Raw genomic sequence first — 21104 nt, forward strand, 5'->3', positions numbered from 1 at the left:
ATCTAGTTTTATCTAGTTCTATTTATTCTAGTTTTCCCCGTTTTTGCTTTCCTTCCATTCTAGACTGTAGATTTTATTTAAATAAGACAATTTTAAATAAAATTAAATAAAATTATACATTTTATGCTTCAATGCTCTAACCTTATGATATTGATTATTAAGGTCTGATCTTAAGGAATCTGCTTCCTTGACATCTCCCCCCCCCCCCGCCCCCTGTTTCTTTGCAGTTCCTGATCTTTTTCTTAAGTTTGTGTTACTTATGTTTATTTGTGTTTTTTAGTAATTTAATTAAGGTAACATTACACAAATAGATGAAATTGTCATTTTTAAATCAAATTAGTTTTTCCTACTAATGAACAAATTTTTTAGATCTAACTTATTTGTATAAAGTGTTTTATGATTATCTTAGAATTCATATGTCTTTTGGCAGATACACTCAGATATTTTACACATTCTAGTTATTTTAAATAATCTAAAACAGTATTGAATAGTATATGATGTATAATGTAGCTTCCCTGTTTTTCTCTTTTGATTAAATCTATTTCAGTTTTAACTTTGAGATCATGATTCCTTCCCCTGCTTTCTTATGTGATACATTTTACCCCTGACCTTCATTTTATGTTTGCGTGTATCTCATTTTTAGCATTTCCCGAAAGCAACATTGTTGAATTCAAACTTTTAATCTGCTATCAATTACCATTTCATGAGAAAATTCATTCCATTTATAGTCTAAGGTATGATTACTTGTATATTTTCCTCTTTCCCATTTTCCTGTCTTTTTTCACTATATTCCTATCCCTCATCAGCTTTAAATTTTTTTTTTATTTGATTAAAGCAGTGGGGTTAAATGATTACTCAAGGTGATACAGCTAGGGCAGTCATTAAGTATCTGAGGCTGCACTTCAGCTCGGGTCCTTCCTGACTCCAGGACTGGTGCTCTGTCATAGCCACTGTGCCACCTAGCTGCCCATACTCATCATCTTCTTTACGCTTACCCTTTACCTTGCCCTCTTAAGAGTCCTTCCCTTTCTTTCTCCTTACCTTATCTATCCTCTTGCCCCTTCTTTCTGGATTTAGAAAGTTTTACATCTGTGTGTGTGTGTGTGTGTGTGTGTGTGTGTATGTGTATGCCCCCACTCCCAACCCATTCTACATTCCCTCCGAGGCAATGCTCTTGAGTTTTTATGTGGAAGAATTTGGAGAGTTGAAAGTTTTATTTATTGATTGATTTTTGAAATGTAACTAAATTTGTAAAAAGTGAAATCAAAGCTATATTGTGTATATTGCTACTGTATAGTGATGTTCATTACGTAATAATATAATAATAGCTTTCATTTCTTTGACCCTCTATAATAAAGACTGAGGCTGTGATTTCAGTGGAATAGGAAAGCTCTCCAGCAATTCAGGTGTGCATCTTATCTGTGGTTATAATCTTAGCTTTCTGAGAGTTTAAATGATTTTTCTAGTCACATAGCTGGTATAAATGTCAGAGGTAAGATAACCCCAGGTCTTCCTGGCTGCGAAGCTAACTCTGTATTCGTTATCCTATGTTGCCTCTTATGGCACTCTTAAGGCTAGCCATACTCTTTTCTTTACTATATTGTAATCATCAATTTCTCCTTACAAATGAGAAAATACACAACTGTATATAGTCATATATTCAGGGAACTACAGTCATTGTTCTTGTTACATATTGTATTTTTGTGCTTGTTACTATTTTATAAATTTAAAAACTAGTTTATAATTTTGATTGGGAGAGAGAGCACAAGATAAAGGAAAAAAGGATATCTTTTTGGTGATGAAATTTCCTTGGAAGAATTCAAGTAGATGTGTTATAAAACTGAAATAGGATTTTTTAGAATGAAGATGTATAAATCTGGAGAATTCTAAATAATGTAGTATACAGTCTGTGGAGTTTCTCTTAAAAAAAAGCTTCTATATTTCTCTTGGGCAACAAAAAATAATTAGATTCCTTAAATCTCCAGAGTGCTAAGCATTCTTAGGTATTTTTTTAGGTTAACTGTCAGCTGTATCCATAAATAATTACATGGTCAATGTATAAATATACTACCACTTGCTCTTTATTTCACATGAGTCTAAAGTGCCATAATCCACTGGAAGAATCAGAGAATCCTGGCACATAAATTCAAGAATACTCAAGAATGTGACTTGTTGCATCAGAAGTGCCATATTTATTCTTAATATTTATTTTGTACTGGATTTGGACTTCAACCTATTTGTCCCTCAGTTTCTTCATCTGTAAAATGAAGGGCCAGACTTAATAAATTTTCTAGGTCTGTGACACTAGTAAGGACTTTGTCTTGCTGTGCCCCGTGATGATTGAAAGTAACATGTTCCAATCAAAGTTGTCATAAAGAAGCATAACTGACATCTTCTTAAAATACAGCATGCTGCAGGGCAAAGGTGTTAGATAGCTGGCTCAAGTCTTCCCAGTGCTGCCCAATCAGATTTAAATATTAATTGTGAAATACTTAAGAAAATAAAAATACAATAAAACATAGATATAATATTTCATTTTAAAACTAAAGTCAATATGTGTCCTGTGGGAATCCTTACATACAAACTAATGGCAATGATTCTAGTTGAATTTGAGGTGACTGCTTTAGGACTTGGGAAAGGAAGGAATAAGGGCACTTAATAAGTACATTGATTTAAAAAGTAATACTTTGGATGCCAACATTTTTCTGCCATTGCAATACAGACTCATTTTCAATAGGGATTATTTCATTCTTTTAACTCGTAATCCTAGTTATTAATAAATATTTGTGCTTAATAAAATCTAATAGTAGTTAACATTTACACGGCATTTATTATGTGCCAGACACAGTGCCAGCCAAGTGCTTTATCAATTATCTCATTTGATCCTCACTACCCTTGTGAGGTAGATGCCATTATTATTCCCTTTTTCTATAAGAGGTGACTGAGCCAGATAGCACTAAGTGACTTACCCAGGGTCTGAGGTCAGATTTGAACTCGCTTTCTTGTTTTTGTTTTATTTTGCAAGTCAATGGGGTTAAGTGATTTGCCCAAGTTCATACACTAGGTGATTATATTAAATGTCTGGGGTCCAATTTGAACTTGGGTCCTCTTGACTCCAGGACCAGTGCTGTATACACTTTACCACCTAGCTGCCCTGAATTCAAGTTTTCTTGATTATTCCTGGCAGTCTATCCCCTAAGCCTCCTAGCTAACTGCCTGTATACTTCTTCCTAGATTGTACAGATACATTATCCTGACTCTTAAGATTTAGGTAAATTTCATTAAAATTGCAATTAACCTTGTATTTTCCTTTATCATCTTTGGCAAGAAATTTGAATATACTTGCCTCAAAATGTGGTTCTCATTATTCAATACCCAAAAATATTATGGTCTCTTTAAAATCAGATATAATCTTGCTGAGGAGACATGGAATCTGAGACAGAAAGAATCTGATTGAATTGTTAAAGGGAAAGTTTCGGCTTGTCATAGTAATCTGCAAGTGCTAGATATAAAACTGTGAGTTGATAGTGGTTCTGTTACTGCAGCTACTATTGGGGAAAACCTAACATTTATTTGGGACTGAGAGGAAAGAAAGCTGACAAAGTCCAGATTCTCCTTTTTTGTTAATACCTAGAGTACTTGCAGGGATTTTTGACTCTCCAGACTATTTCTTGTTTGACTGTTAGCTCTCTAAAGAAGTCTGTGTCTAGCTGGAAGGAACATAGAGTGTAGTAAGGCAATTAGAGGTTCTTAATAGTAGATGGACTAATTAATGATGGGCAGTCCCTTTCAATCTTGGATACGAGAGCTGCTTATTAAACACCAGTGTCTGGGAATTAATCTTTATTTATCTGAAATAAAGATAAATATGGAAAATAAGCATAGAAACTTTAACTAGAGCATAATAAGCTTCACTTAGTGTCTGTCCCTCAACATATTAGCATTTAGTTTTAGAGTATTCTTTGTCCATTTGGGAAAGGTCATTCATACATTTAGAGTTGGAATAACCTTGGAGGTTTTTGAGAGTGAGCCTTTGACTTAATAAAGGAAGAAGTTAATATTTAGATTAAGTAACTTCCCCAAGATCACCCAACTATCTGAAGCAGAATTTGAACCCTCAAATTTCTAACTCCATGTTTAACACTCTAGTGTATATACTATATTGATTTAAATGTGATCTAGACAGAGATTGAATTGAGAGCTTGAGTTTCCAGAAAAAAGACAGGAGCAACAATTTGGGAGGTATTAATGAACACTGAGAAAGCTTAAGATCTTTGAAGTCAAGGGAGAAAAGGATATCCTGAAGACTCTACAGTATCTGGGAAGTTGAGGGTTAAATAAAGGTTAATGGATTTTGCGAATAGGAAGCCAATCAGGATCTTGGTAAAATTTCAGTAAATTGGTGAATAAGAAAATGTAAAATATAGACAACAGAATGAGATAGAGACTTAAGAGAAGACTGGAGATAGAGCGTGGGGTGAGAAATGGAAAAATTTGAACATATTTTAGGTCCTTAGAAAATTGGAGCTTGAAATATTATGAGGGAATGAGGCCAGTGTAAGAGAATGGATAGAGATCTTACTTTGTAAGTAGGAAAAACCTGATTCATGTCCCATTTCTGACAATATCCTGGCTAGATAACACAAGGCAAGACATTTAACTTCCCAGTTCAGGGAAACACTTAATACTTTAAAGTTGTAGAGAAGGTTCAAGCATTAAGGGAGGCAATTTTTCCATGCAAACATTCTTGGTGCTAATGAAATCATGGGGGCAAGGATCCAAAAGAAACAGGAAGTGATGGCATCCAGGGTTGCAGGTAAAAGGATTGACCTTAGCATGGAGCAGGAGATATGAAGGGGAAAATATAGGTGATGTTGAATTTTGAGAAAATAAGACTTCTTTCATGGGATATACTCTCAGCAAAGTAGGTGACTAGGTCATCTACTGCAATTCAGTCTGCGACCAGACATTTGAAGTGTTCCTGTGATAGGAACTGCAAACAATTTTTACAACAATGATCTCATTTGAAAGGTAGTACTATTATCATCCTTAATTTAAAGATGAATAAATAGAGGCAAACAGAGGTTGAATTACTTCCCCCAGTGTCACTCAGTTATTGTCTGCAGGTGGATTTGAACTTGGGTATTCTGGTCTCTAGGCCTTATGCTATATTTACTGCATCATCTAGTTGCCACTACAGATATGATGGATGTTTCTGTTGAAAGAAGAGAGTATGAATTTTAGGCATGGAATCAAATATTGAAAAATGGGTGGAAGATGGAGAATTTCGTGTGAGAGACAAAGGGAAAGCCATTTTTGCTGTTTTTGTAGAAAATGGGAGAGGAATAATGTGTAACAGGATTTAAAAGATAATTGAGAATGTCGTCTATTAGAGAGATAATAGTGTTGTCCTTGTCACTGACAAGGGCCACATCTTTCTCAGAGACTAGGTTAAGGAAAAGTCATGTGACTTTAATATGAAGAGTCATCATTGAATGGATGATGTCAGTTCCCCCTCCCCATTAAAATAAGAGTCAGGGTACTCAGATAAGAGGGGTGGGAGTAGGAAAATGAGGGAGGCTTGAGAAGGTTTGGAGTAGATTCATTGAGGAATAAAATAGGGAACCAATAAGGGAGGAATAAAAAGAATTGCCTTGATGCAGTGAAAGCTTATGAATAGGAGCTAAGGAGATGAATTGTGGGAGCAATCTGGATTTTACCTTTGGCAAGGGAGGAACATTGTTAAAATAAGGGGGGTAAGAGAGTGGAAAGGAGAGGACAAGATAGAACCAAATTGGCTAACCCTGGGGAGATTGTGGAAAGTGAAGTCAGAGCTGTAGGACTGGCCTAAGACAGTACAAAGAAGGGTTAGAAGGGGCATGGGCAATTTAGGAAGGGAAGGGTATATTTAGTTTGCAATTTGAAAATGCCTAAGTCCTTGCGGAACTTTCTAAAAACGTTACTTAAGTAGGTGTCTCCATTTATTTAAAATGTTTGTGTATCTGTATATTAGGGAGAGTGAGAACTAGACACTTTCTGAAAAGAGGTTCAGAAGAGGTCCATTTTACACAAACACACGCGCCAATAGGATATCATAGGATGCTCATTTTTAAAAGGGAACAGATTAAGGTAGCTGTTTTTGCAATCTAATATTTCTGGCCAGATTGGCTTGTGGGAATTATACGTATAGTATGAAAAAGGGACATTGGAGATCATCTAATTGAAAGATCTATATGTTAGGAATCTAAGACCCAGGGAGAAGAGACCTGTTCTGCTCCAAATTTCATACTTAGTAGCAGAACCAAGATTTGAACCCATGTCTTTTGATCTGATGCAAAAGCTGCATTCATTTTCTATTCTGGTTTTTAAAAATACACTTTTCTCTCATGATATTTCTGATGGACATTGAACAAATAATGATCCATAGAATTGAGTTGATGAATAAAAGTTGACATGGGAGGCAATAGCTAATGTCAAAATTAAATGGTATAATGATTGGAATTTTTATTTTTAGTTCCCCTAAAAATCCCCCAAGTTAGATTTAGGATTGGATATATCAGAAGACATGTTAGCATTTATTCTGTTTCCTTATTACAGTCATTCAACTTTATCCAGACAATGATGTTAAAAGGAAAAGGGGTAAGGGACTATTAACTATCTGGGATTTGTTTTTGAATTTTATGGCACTTTTAAGTTCATATTTTGGTTATTTTTAGATCCTCCTTTTATGTAAACAAGTTTGATTAAAATATCTTTTTCTCAATTAGTCGTTGGGGTTGCCTTGGATTCCTTTTGGTTGAACTGAATAAATTATTGTTATTATTATTATTATTTTTTGGTTTTTGATCGGTTCCAAATTACTCAACCCCTATCATCTATAATATGGGACCAAATAGAGGTATTTATGTTCTTTCTTTTTTTTTTAATTTTAGACTTGTTTCACTAATAACAATAGAATATGGTTAGCTATTTTAGCTAGAGAAATGTAGACCAATGGTATCACTATTATAAATGTTCAAAGACAATTACTTTAGCTTTCTTTGGTGGATATAGATGACAGTTCACAAATTGAAAGATTCTAGATTTGGAGTTGGGGATGAGGAGTGGTAGGGAGGATGGAATGACTTATACTCAGAGTTGTTCAGTTTAATGCATCCCCAACATTTGGGGCAACATTCTGTTGATTATTATGATGAGTCAGCACAGTGTATTTTCACATTTTACAATAATTCTCAGAAGCATTGAAATATACATCTTGCACACTTGTTTTTAAAATAATTATTTTGAAGGGATATACAATTATACAAGTGGTTTTGTTCAGTGTTCGCCCAGTAAGGGAAAACACTGAAGTGTTGCTTGAATTCAGCAATAAATCAATACTGCCCCCAACTCGGCAAAACATTAGCTATAGGAAATAATTTTTTTTCAGTATGGCAAATCATAAATCTTTGGATCATAGAAGTAAAGCAATTGAATTTTAAATTGAGGAATTGGAAAACCACAAAGCAAGATTATGTAGCTATGGCCTGCCTCTGAGCAATGTTTGGTTTTCAGAAGAATGATCTCAGCTTTCATTAGGTTTTCATCTTAATTGAAAAAATTGATTTTTTTTTGAAGGGGAGAGTAGGTGAGAGAGTTCTTTTATGTCATGGTCTCAAAAGTCAGAAGCTGTGGTTCAGATCCATCTTTAAATGGATAATAAATATGGGGGGCGGCCAAGGGAGAAGGCTTTTAAAAAGAAGCAGTAGTTTATTGGCAGGAAGAGCTCGATCTGTAATAGGTTTTCATATTTGTAAGGGATCCTTGATAAGAAACAGAAAGCTTGAGATGGAGCAAGACTTTAGTCTTGTTCTCCCCCCATATTGACCACAAATAACATTGTTCCCTTTGTATGATAGCAATTATACTTTTGTACTCATACTAGGAAGGTTTAGATGAAATGTCTTTTGTTTTCAACCCTAAAAGCATTTTATTATTTTTGAATGCTTTAAAGCAAGCAAACTTGAGTCAATTAGAAAGAGGAACGCTTTTCAGCTTGTTCCCCTTCCCTGCCCCCCCCCAACACCATGGGAGGCATCATGTCTTAGGAAAAAAAGAAAAGAGAAAATGATTTGGAACCTTGATGACGATGATTGTGTGTGTGTGTGTGTGTGTATATATATGTGTATGTATATATGTACGTAAATACCTTATTTTCCTGGGATTTTTTTTGGTTATGTAATGAAAAAGCATAGTTAATATTAAAAATGATTGTAGAGCACTTGCGGGAAAATTATGCTATAGAAATGCTGAACCAAAATAGGTTAGTTCAATTGGAGTAGACGCATTAACGTTAAATGCCTTACTTCAATGCGAGTTTTGAAATGAACACAAAAATGAACACAAAAATGAACACAAAATATACTTCTATAACTTTAAAGTTCCTTTAGATTTTAGTCTATTTCAGTTCTGAGAATCTTAAATAAATTCTTCGTCTGAGGATGTTGTTCTGAAATGGTAATCTGAAACATGATCACCTCCCACTGTACTTTTTGTGTCAGATTTTAAACTATAATACCCAGACCAGACCGTGCATTTCTTAGGACAGTGATTTATTTTTCTTCTTATTGACTCATTTAGATGTTCTGACACAGACACCTTCTATATAAGCCCCCCACACTTTTAAAACTGAGTCAGTACACATATTCAGTATGATCTTTGGAAATTAGACTCTTAATTTGGTCTTCATGTTTTGAAGAAAACTGCGGTTTTCTATGAAAGATGTAGAAAGAAGTGATGTTGTCTAGCATCCAGTAGGTCTTGTTAGAGTAAAAGGTCTCAATAAGTTAAGAGATGGATGGGGAGATGGGGAAAAGGGTATCTACTTATGTGTGAGAACTATGAAATTTCAAAGAAGAAAGAATAGTTATGAAAATAGGAATTCTTATTAGAATATTTAAATTTGTGATATTTTATTTAAAAAAAATTTTTTTTGCAAGGCAAATGGGGTTATGGGGCTTGCCAAAGGCCACACAGCTAGGTAATTATTAAGTGTCTGAGGCCGGATTTGAACTCAGGTAGTCCTGACTCCAGGGCTGGTGCTCTGTCCACTGTGCCACCTAGCAGCCCCGTGATAGATATTTTTATATATAATGCAAAGCATGCCTCAGAAATCATTGTCATGAGGAGAGTGGGAACACAAACTTCTTAGATGTATTTCATTTTTATTATCTTTTTTTTTTTTTTTTTTTTAGGTTTTTGTAAAGCAAATGGGGTTAAGTGGCTTTCCCAAGGCCACACAGCTAGGTAATTACTAAGTGTCTGAGACTGGATTTGAACCCAGGTAATCCTGACTCCAAGGCTGGTGCTTTGTCCACTGCGCCACCTAGCCGCCCCTCATTTTTATTATCTTTGTTAGGACATTTTTTCTTATCTTTTGTGGTACTACCAAATTGTCTTGAAATATAATTTCAAAAAAGAAAAGATTAGAGTTTATCCAAGAATTTTTAATCACAATTTTTCAATTGTTAGAGCATAGTAAAATATTCTACATCTGATTGTAGAATAATTTTCTTCTTCTTTGAGAGGCTGTATGATGTGTAGTGGCTAGGAAGGTTGTCCTGGAATCAGGAAGGACCTAGGTTCTTCAAGGCTTTGTGATCTTTAGACAAGTTTCTTAACCTCTTAATGTCCAGACTCTTTAAGATGAAAAAAATGGTAACATAGGTGAAAACATCCTTGCATCAGTATGACTTTCCTCACTGTAACTTCTCTACATCAATTTAAATCATAGAAATTCCATTCTTTTTTGTTAAAAAGAAATTATTTTCCCAAGAATAATTGGAACAATGGAAAAATCTTTCCCCCTCCCCCATCTTATTAAATTTTCCTTGTCTTAAGCTGCTCTTAAAGTGTTCTAGTGACAGCTTGCTTTTTTTCTCTGCAAGAATATTTTGCATTTGTTTAAACAATCTGTCTTGGGAAAAGCTGGTTTTTTAACAGAACCCTTTGAATGGGAAGTTGAAGGTCCAGCACTTCAGGAGTTCGGTATTCCAATTAGGCAGAAGAGGGAGGAAGAATGAAGAATTGGAATGCAACTTTAGCCTTGATTTTGTTTATTCTGCTCACCATTTGGGACTTATTTTAGCACCTTCATCTAAAAATGCTCTTGTGGTATCCACATTATTTGTTTGACCAGCAAATACTGAATATTCTGAGCCATGCAAGGCTCCCAAGAAAACCAAACCTTTTAAAATTTTATGTAACTGGTGGAATGTCAAACATATTCTAATTCCTTGGAATTTCATAGTAAGGTAAAAGTTCCTACTAATTTGATACAAATCAATCAGAAATGAGGTAAAACAAGTTTGAGGATTTGGAAAGACTTTTCTAAGACTTTTTTGGAGGTAAGTGACCCGGAGAGTGGAGGTAAGAGAAACATTTTGGTAATATTGTGACAAAAGAATGGTTTAAACAAATCTGTTTTAATTATTTTGTTGGTTATTCTAGGAGGTCAACCATTCAAAGTCAGTCCAGGTCTAATGGAATAAAGGCCTGAATTAGGATGGTAGTTTTAAAAAGAATGAAGAGAAACTTTGATTGCAAACATCAGAGGGAGAGAATAATTAAAAAAAATAGATGCGTTGAATTATTGTCTATTTCACATCTTACAAAGGATTTTGAGGGGAGGAGAAAAGGACATAATAAAGGAAGCAGTGAAATTTAATTTTTAATGTGCAAATTTTTGTAATAGATTTTTTTGTTTATCTAAATTCCCTTTCTTTCATTATCTTGAGTCAATAGCACATAATTTAAGTTTAGTACCTTTCCTATTTAAAGCATATGGTATGCAGTTTTGTGATTGGTCATTAACATGAGTAACTTTTCTTTGATTTTTGACTGGTACATAGAACTGATGATCCCTTGGCAGAGATGCTTTTTGTTGGGTAGACAAAATTGTCCAGGAGTACTTTTTCCCCCTAAACATTTGAAGAAACTTGTTTCCTGGATGGTGTTGTGTGTGTGTGTGTGTGTGTGTGTGTGTGTGTGTGTGTGTGTGTGTTCGTTTTTGTTTTTAACCAGAGCTTTATATAGGGAAATATTAGTATTCAGTGACTAATATAGGTCATTGTGATCGAGGGGATCAAGTAACTTGCTCAGGATCACTCAGTCAATTTAGGATGTAGTGGAGACAGAAGATTCAAATAAAGATAAGGAATATTCTTAGATTCAAGGAAAATCATATTCAGAATTACAGGATGGTGGAAGATAAGCCTAAGTAGAGATTTTTTTTGAGGAAAAAAAGATTTAGGATCATTTTGTCCTAGGATTTATTTAATAGTTTAGCATGTGGCAATCCAAAAGCTGTTGTGACCGTTTCTTTATCAAAGTGTTCAAGGGGAGAGGTTCTCTGTACCCCATCTGGCATAAGGTAGTATTCAGTTTTGGAAGACACATTGATAAGATGAATTATGCCTCAAGGAAGACAGAAAGAAGTGGGAAGGGTAATAGATTAAGTAAAATTAGAGATATTTAGCTCCATGAGAGAAGTAATGAAGACACGTGGAATAGGGGTTCAAAGTATGATGTCTGCTTCTAAGTATTGGAAGGGCTGTTATTCATTCATTCATTTATTTATTTTAGGATTTTGCAAGGCAAATGGGGTTAAGTGGTTTGCCCAAGGCCACACAGCTAGGTAATAGTAGAATTTGAACACAGGTACTCCTGACTCCAGGGCCGGTGCTTTATCCACTGTGCCACCTAGCTGCCCCCCCCCCCTTTTTTTTTTTTTTACTTTTAAAAGATTTTATTTATTTTGAATTTTACAATTTCCCCCCTAATCTTGCTCCCCTTCCACTCCCACAGAAGGCAATTTGCCAGTCTTTACATTGTTTCCATGGTATACATTGATCCAAATTGAATGTGATGAGAGAGAAATCATATCCTTAAAGAAGAAAAGTAAAGTATAAGAGATAGCAAGATTACATAATAATATAGCAGTTTTTCTCCCTAAATTAAAGATAATAGTAATAGTCCTTGGTCTTCAAACTCCACATTTCTTTCTCTGGATACAGATGATATTTTCCATCACAGATAGGGCTGTTATTTTTAATAGGTATTAGATAGTATTTTGTACTTCTTATGGTAGAATTAAGCTCAGTGAGGGAGAGAGACAAATTTTGACTTAATATAGGGAAGAACTTTTTCAGTGTGAGCTGAAAAATTACATGGGTGTCTTGAGGTGGTGAAATTTGTCACTATAAAGTTTCAGATTTTTTTACTTAATGACATTCTGTTAGGGATTTTTGTTGAGGGAATTCCTATATTTTAATTGACCTATAAAATATAACACTAAAATTTTTGAAAATGTATTGTTTAACCTTGTTTAATGAGAAGATAGATTATCCATGCATAAATAAGGAGGAAATCCTCCCTCTGGTTCAACTCTTTACTTGGCAGTGATCTTATAAACAAACACCAAAATGGTGTATTATGTAGCAAGTAACCTTTTAAAAAAGGTATGTGTAAAAGAATAGTTAAATGCTAAACTTAAATAGCACAAGTGTCATATTTAAGCTGTGTATATTTTAAATAATAATTGATAGTTTAGCCAAATATTGTTTAAGTATATTTCCTATGTTTTTTTATTCTGAGAATCCAGTTACTTAAGAAAAGTTTGTATTACTTACCAGATTTTGCCTTTTCTTCTACTTATCCAATTTTTCTCAACTGACTCCTCTGTTTCATGAATATCATCTTGGTTTGAACTCTTGCCAACTTCTGTTCAGATAACCCCCTTTACATGAAGCAGATGGAGAATCCTGATGATGTTTCATATCCATCACCTGTCCTAATATCTTTACAGAGGTATCACTTGTTACCACTCATTCCCTTTCTGACCCTAAATGACAGAGCCTCTTTCCTTTCTGTCTTTGGATCCCAAGTACCACTTAAGGTACTTGATTAGTTATTACTATCTAGGCAATGTCCAGTGGTTCCCTTTTCCCCTATGTGGCATCCTGATATCAACTTCTCTGTAAACCTAATTATGCATTACTATTTCTTGGTCTCTACATTTCATCTTTTTGTTTCTAATGCATAGACCTCCATCTTCTGTCTTCATAACTTTGCTGGTCAACAATTTTCTCTTTCCTGTCCCACATGCTGAAAATCTCTGCCTCATAGAATCCTCTATTCAAGACTCTGTTCCCATATTGTTTTTTACATAATATATTTTCTGATTTCTTCTTATTCCCCACTGTTAATATCCTTTCTCCCAATACCTTTCTTGGTTTATTCTATTTATATTTAAATAGATTGACATTCCTTTGACAGAATGTGTTCCTCAAGAATATCTTAGGAATGTATGTTCCTCAAGAATATCTTAATTGCTTAGTGCAGTGCCTGGCAAATAGCAGACAATGATTGTTGACTATTGGAATACATAGTATCTTTCACTACTGTGAAATTTTAGTCCTGACAGCATTTAGGTCTTTAAGAGATTGTCCATATTTGTGTTTCTGGACTTCTTTTTGACAAGAGGCTTGTGTTGTAGGGAAAAATGTCCTCAGTTCCAGAAGGGAGGTAAAAGTTTTCATGTGTTATATGAATTTCAATCTCAAAATGCTTTTTATTTTTCCTTTTATAATTTTTTTTGGCTCTTGTACCTTGTCTACCTTGTCTATAGCCATTACAAGTATTATTTTAATGGAAGTGATTGCAGTATAAAGAACTTTAGCTCTTGAATTCCAACCTTTGTTTTAACTACACCACTTAGTACCTTTGTGATTTTGGGATGTTATTTTTTTAAGGTTTTTTTCAAGGCAAATGGGGTTAAGCGGCTTGCCCAAGGCCACATAGCTAGGTAATTATTAAGTGTCTGAGACCGGATTTGAACCCAGGTACTTCTGACTCCAAGGCCGGTGCTTTATCCACTATGCCACCTAGCTGCCCCATAAGTTGCCTTTCTTTTTTGGAATCTTAGTTACCTCATTTACTGAGGAGGTAGGTACTAAATGACCAGATTGGATTTGATAACCTTTAAATTTCCTTCTAGCTCTTAATTTTGTGATTCTATGACCTCTTCTCATTGCTGCTAGTTTTTTTCCTCCAATTCATCCTGTATATGTTCCTTCTGAGATTAATCTTTTAGAACATTGCTTCCAAATATTGCCTTCCTTGCTAAAAGGAAGCTTCCTCTTTGCCAACTGTTTGAAATTCAGATTCATTAACATGGCAATTAAGCCCTGCAATCTGACCTCAAATCATCTTTCCACTTTTATCTTTCACTCACTATTCATTCTCCTTTGTGGGGGCACTAGGTGGCACTGTGGATAGAATGCCAGGCCTGAAATCAGTCTCAGATACTAGCTTTGTGATGCTGGCCAAGCCTCTTAATCATGTTTGCCTCAGTTTTCTCATTTGTAAAACGAGCTAGAGAAGGAAATGATAAACCATTCTAGTATCTCGGCCAAGATAACTCCAAATGGGGTCACAAAGTATTGGTCAGAGAATTTCATAATATATTTGAACTGTAAGAGCTCTCAGTTCTTGCTGGACCTTTTAAAATTTGAGGACCCCAAAGTATTTTCTCATGTGGTTTATATATCTATTGATATTTACTGCCTAAGAAGTTAAAACTGATATTTTTCAAATGGATAACATTTTAATGAAAATAACTTACAATACAAAAAATGACATTTTGCATATTTTTATTAATTTCTTTACTGTCTGGCTTAGAAGACAGCTTGATTCTCATATCCCCTTCTGCATTCAATCTGTTGCAATATGTTGTTTTGGTTGAAATATAGGAAGAAAATTTGGCCTCACAGCTATATAGTTGGAAAAGGGAAGAATATTTTAATAACAAATAAGTTTTGATATTATTATGAAAATAGTTTTGCCCTCAAATCCTCTGAAAGGACTTTGGGGTCTCTCAAGGGGTGGATTATAGAGCACACTTTTGAGCATTGCTTTGTGTAATCTTTAGCTTTATGTAGCCTTAAGCTCCAGGCAAACTGAGTGATGACCTATTTATATAACACACATTCTATGCTAGTTTTTGTACATATTGTTCTCATTACCTGGAATTTTTATCTCTTAATATTGCCTTTAAAAATTCTATATGTCCCTTCAAAATCCAAATTTATATACCATCTTCTTCATTGAAGGCATCATAGAAGCAGCTCAGATGGCCCAGTGGATATGCTTGAATTGGAGTCAAGAAGACCTTAGTTCGAATTCTGTTTCTTAGATGTATGACCATAGGAAAATCACTTTCTCAACTTCAGTTACCTCATTTATTAAATATGGGAATTGATGACCTCTAAGGTCTTTTACCATTTTCATTTATGGTCCTGTGATCCTGGTTTGCCTTGCCTTAGACTACATTCAGAATATTGGATGCCTTAAGAATAGTGATAATTTGAAGGAGACCAATCAGGATGAATATTGAGAGAAAATGAGCTTAAATTGAGTGAGGAAAATAGGAATCTTTTAAGTTTGTAGAATAGAAAACTTTTAAGAAGTGAGAGAATAAGAATTTTCCACATTTGAAAAACTGTCAAGTAGAAAAATTCAATTTTTTTTACTCTTTCCAGAGTACAAAACTTTGGAAGAAATTAAATTTCTTTTGGTTGGCCCAGAGTACATAATTAGGTACAGTAGGTGGAAGGTTAGTAGAAAGGAAGAATTCAGTATTTGTAAAAAACCAAAGTGAGGTAGAAACTTTCTAAACAGTAAAACTATACAAAAGTGAAATGAATTTTCCTTTGAATGAATCCTCTTTATGAATTCATTGGGTAACTTAAACCTGGGGGTAATAAGTTCTTTGTCCTGAATGTCTTGAAATTAGGCTTAAAATGAATACTTCTTGTGTGATGTAGAAGGAAAGTCTACTTATATCTATGTTAGACTAGATCAGTGGAGTTGGTTTCAAATTGGGACAAAGGTATGGGAGGGGGGTGGATAAACCAAACATAAGGATCCCTGTGGACTGCAAATTAACTTAGATTTAAAATGTAATATTATCCATAGTTAATTTTTTTTTTGCTAGGCAGTGGGGTTAAGTAGCATGCCCAAGGCCACACAGCTAGGTAATCATTAAGTGTTTGAGGTCGGGTTTGAACTCAGGTACTCCTGACTCCTGGGCTGGTGCTCTATCCACTGCGTCACCCCAATTACATTTTTATCTGTATGACATCTGTACTAGGTGATCAACAAACCTTGGTTTTTTTTTTTAAATAAAGACCATATGCTTTTGAGACCACTATGTAAATTCCCTTATTATGATTTATTTATGAAAAACAACATTATTAAATTTTTACCTTAATAAATCTTCATCTTTCTTGCTGGGAAGATTTCCTCTATCTTTGCTTAAAGTTCTTATAGCTTCAGGGTGACTTTCAAAGTGTTGGAGTTGCTAGTCATAAAGGACAGATCAACATTAGTAGGTACTTGAAAGAATAGTCTTTCTATTTTTAAAGATATTTTTATTGAACAGCATATTTTTTTAAAAGGGAAGAAAGGCTATTATTCTCCCTCATAAAACTCCTGTTATTGCTCTTCTGATTTGCTAGTAATCATCTTTAAGTTGTCAAGGTTTAGTAGCAAGGGGAGCAGATTTATTTCTTAATCATTCATGTTTTTAAACTGGAGTACAAAAAGTGAGCAGGCAGAAAAAACTTTTTTCCTGGAATATTCTAATCTGCCTAATTTCCTTCTTTATAGATTAACATTACTCAGTGCTTGTGCTGCCATGATCAAGTTTTTATTCTTAGGATTGAGATTTAATTTTCTTGACTTAAAACCGCACTTTTCTTTCCAAATAGGTTTCTATTTCAAAAGTGACTATCAGATTTTCACAATGGGAGCATGCTAACATTACTAGAAAGCTATTTGTTCAGCAACAGATTCAGGCAAAGAAATATTTTTGGTGGCCTTGAGATATTTTTCAAATAAAATTCTTAAATTCCTCAAGCTTTTGAAGTACTACTTCTGCCTTTAATATAGGATAACAAGGATTGTTATTAGTATCTGCTCCTTTATTTTAAACATAAATGCTTTTTATACATATATATCCATATAAACTCATGTGAAAATTATATTTAATAACTGATTTATTTTCTAATCTTGTGATTTATACACTTAAAAACGTTATTTTGAGAAATGGTCCAAAGATTTTACCAGACTTTCAAAGGGGTTCTTAGCAAAGGTTCATAACTCTTAGAATACAGTATCAGTTATTAGCCAAATTTTTTCATCAGGAGAGACTAATCATTTGAAATTCCCACTGATTACAGGTAATATATAGGGGCCTTGTACTATAAAAAAATCTTAAGTCTAATGAGAGACAAAGGAATATGAAATATTAGTTTAAGCAAAAATACAAAAATTTGAATGAGCCCCTAGATAGACCTATGTTTTATATCAAAATCTACATTAGCAAGAAATCTAAATTGGATCCACCTCTGCAATGAACTGATCCCCCCCATATATTCATGTTTTGATCCAAACTTGGAAGCATAATACTAAACTACTAAATTCCATAATATATACCACTATTGTATCCCTCTAAAATAAGTCTTCTTTACCTTTTCTTGAGTATCATAAACTCTTTTTTTCAGAATGTTTTTAAATACCCAAAATAAACTGCATTAGGATTCCAAAGAAATCTAATTACATTGTGAAATAGTTATAAAAAAAGATTTTAAAGGAATTTATGGAATTCAGATAACTTCTGATAAAGAATTTAGTGTTCTGCTGGACATTTAGATACCAAAGAAGTTCTTGTTAGTTGATTTATTCCTTTTTTTTTTTTTTTTTTTTTTTTTTTTAGGAGGAGGGTTTGCATGGCAATGGGGTTGAGTGATTTGCTCATGGTCATACAGCAAGGTAATTGTTAAGTGTCTGAGCAGGATTTGAACTCCATTCCTCCTGACTTCAGGGCTTGTGCTCTATCCGTTGCCCCATCTAGCTACAGCTATTCTCTCATTTTTTTCTCTTAGGTTCCTATATTTCCTTACTTATCAATGTGGTATTGTAGAAAAGAGCATTGGATGCAAAGTCCAAAGGGTTTGGTTTCAAATTCAGGCTTTATTGTTTAATTGTGGAATAGTCCTTTGTTTCAGATTGACTTCAAAACAAATTACCTAATTTAGAAGTATTTTGATGTGATAAAATTGAAAAGAAGACTAAACCAGGAATGAAGAGATTTCTAAAGGCCTCTAAATATCTGGGTAATTTTGCTTATTTTTCTTCTTAATGTTTTTGGACATGAGATTCTCCATCTGTAAAAAATGAGAGGGTTTTACTTAGATAATCATATATTTAAAGTAGAAGAATCTATAGAGACCATCCAGAAAAATCTTCTCATTTTGTATATGTGAGAAAACAGACTCAGAGGTCAGATATAAGGGTGTTTCAGGTCACGTAGAGAATACATAGTGGTCAGGATTTGAGCTATTCTTGTTCCAGCATTCTTTCTACTATGCTATTCTGCCTCAATCCTTCATTTAACTCAATATCTATTATATGCCTAACTTTGAGAAAGGAACCCCAATAAAAGTATCCCTACTTCCCTCTTAACTAGGCCGCCTACATGAGGCTACATTATTTCCCTCCCAATGGCTAGTACCAACTTCCCCCAGTTACCTTATATCCATTTTGCATAACCTTATGTGTCTCTGTTTTGTCTGTCTTAGGAGGATGTAGGTTCATGCAGGCAGGTACTTTTTTATATGTTGGGGAGCTGTTTGTCTTTTCAGCTTACTGATATATTTTAAGTCCTTAAATAGATATTTATTCTTTGTTAATGTTGCTACCATTGTTTTTAAAAGGCATTTTATTTTATTTTTTCTAATTACATGCCAAGAAAGTTTTCAGCATTCATCCTTTTGGAAGCTTTGGAGTTAAGCATTTTTCTAACTCCTTAGTTACCTTCCTTCTCCCCATGGCAGCAAACAATCTGACATAGATTGTACATCAATCATGTTTAACATATTTCCATGTTAGTCACGTTATGAAAGCAGAATTAGAACTAAGGATGATAAAGAAGTCACATAAAACAAGTTTTAAAAGATAAACATGGTGTGTTTTACTCTGCCTTCAGATAATGTTTTTTCTTTGGATGCGATTGCTATTTTCCATAACCGACTCTCAGGATTATCCTCACACTCAACTATTGAGAGGAAATTGTGTCCATCATAGTAGATCATCTCATTGTTTTTATTAATGTGTACAATGTTCTCCTGGTTCTATTCACTTTAGCATCAGTTCTTGCAAGTCTTACCTGTAGTGTTTGCCTGCATTCCAAGAAAAGCCACCAAGGACTGGGCCACACCTTGTCTGTTCTCAGGTGCCATGGAGGAGTAGGCAGCCCCAAGAGATGCCACGCTGAGGAAAGAACAAATGACATTGGGACAAGTTCCTAGACTTTTCTGAAATTCAGCTATTCACAATTTCTTACAGAATTGTAGTGATCCATCACATTCATACACTACAACTTGTTCAGATATTCCTCAATTGGTAGGGCAGTGCCTACAATTTCTAATTTATTGCCACTATAAAAAGAACTGCTATTAATATTTTTGTACATGAGGGAATTTTCCCATTTTTTTATGATCTCTTGTATTTAGACCTAGCAGTGTTATTGCTGGATCAAAGGATATGTGCATTCTATTGCCTTTTGAGTATAGTATATTAGAGTCCTAATTTCTCACATCTTCTCCAACATTGATCATTTCCCTTTTTTGTCATCTTAACCAATCTAATAGATGAGGGTAGTGCCTCCAGAGTTGTTTCAATTTGCATTTCTCTAATAATGATTTGGAATATTTTTTCATATGACTGTAGGTAAGATTTTATTTCTTCATCTGAAAGCTCTGTTCATAACCTTTGACCATTTATCTTTTGGGGAATGGCATTCTTACAAATTTGTCTCAGTTCTCTATATAGTTTAGAAATTGTCCTTTATCAGAAATACTGACTGGAAATTGTTTTCCAGCTTTTTGCATTCCTTCTAATCTTGGTTGCATTGGTTTTATTTGTGCAAATTTTTTTTTAATGTAGTTGAAATTATCTGTTTTAACCTTCTCTTTTTCTTGTTTGGCCATAAACTCCTCACCTCTCCATAGTCTGACAGACTATTCCTTGTTTTCCTGATTGCCTTATGGTGTCACCCATTATGTCAGAGTCCTGATGGATAAGTTTGTAAACTTGTATCTACCTTTTGACTCTGGGCCTTTTTCCCTATCCATAAAATCTATTGCTAAATCTTATTTCTCTTTTCTTTCTTTTCTCCTCTAGGCTCAATCAAAATAACCTATTAATTGCTTTCCTTGTTTTATATATTCTCTTCCCTGTCCCCAACTAATTTTTCACACTCAAGTAATCTTTGTAATGTACTGCTGCAATGATATTGGCTATACTCCATAACCTTCAGTACCTCTTTATTGCCTGCTTTAATCTCCTGACTCGCATTCCAAGGCCCTCTTTGTCTGGCTTCAGTCTGCTTAGTGATTGAATTGCTTGCCATTTTCTGTCTTGTTCTATGTAGTTTCCATGACCTAAGGGCCATGGGAACATCTGTAATGTCCTAGGCAGACAGCATTAGGTAGCACCCAGTTACCTCCCTTCCATGAGGGTGTGTGCATGGTGGATCCCAGCTAGAACTTATTTTAGGCTAATGACCTTCATCCTTTCCTGCTTCACAACTAAGCAGCTTTTCTATCAGTGCCCTCTTTATTTTTATCTTGTTGGCTGGATCCTGTCTGAGGGAACCTGAGATCTCATCTTTACTCTATTTCAGGCACATTCCCTCTCTGGCTAGGGTGAGGCACACAATCTACTTTATTCTAAGACTTTCTTCTTCAATTTGTATCTCTTGGATTTAGCACAATGCTTGGCAAATAATAAGCACTAAATACAAGTTATTTTATTTCATCCCATATTTTGCTTCACCTTGACAAACTTGAAAAAAGACTTCTGTGTTGTAGGTTCGTTGATGACTTTGCACAAAAAACGAAGTTTCCTGTGTTTACCAGGATCTGCTAGAGTTGTATAGGGTCCATACAAGTTTTGCGGATCATTTAAAGTTGTTCCTGTTTATTCTTTAACTTATATTATAG

At 34.5% G+C, this 21104-nt stretch overlaps 1 protein-coding gene and 1 long non-coding RNA gene across 5 annotated transcripts in view; one reads left to right on the top strand and one right to left on the bottom strand.

Moving 5' to 3' along the window:
• Nucleotides 1-21104, top strand: part of ELAVL2 (ELAV like RNA binding protein 2) — a 177377-nt gene that overhangs the window by 29663 nt on the left and 126610 nt on the right. The gene's annotated exons all lie outside the window — the stretch shown is intronic.
• Nucleotides 1-21104, bottom strand: part of LOC141503505 (uncharacterized) — a 67510-nt gene that overhangs the window by 29482 nt on the left and 16924 nt on the right. The window contains exons 2-4 of one of the 2 annotated variants that reach the window (XR_012472865.1): nt 19268-19371; nt 16305-16399; nt 12669-12775 (exon numbers count right to left, since the gene is read on the bottom strand). This is a non-coding gene — a long non-coding RNA (uncharacterized LOC141503505). The remainder of the gene's footprint in view (nt 1-12668; nt 12776-16304; nt 16400-19267; nt 19372-21104) is intronic. The other variant, XR_012472866.1, reaches the window with a different exon arrangement.

The sequence above is a fragment of the Macrotis lagotis genome, chromosome X (genome assembly GCF_037893015.1).
Source record: "Macrotis lagotis isolate mMagLag1 chromosome X, bilby.v1.9.chrom.fasta, whole genome shotgun sequence".
NCBI classification, from domain to species: domain Eukaryota; kingdom Metazoa; phylum Chordata; class Mammalia; order Peramelemorphia; family Peramelidae; genus Macrotis; species Macrotis lagotis.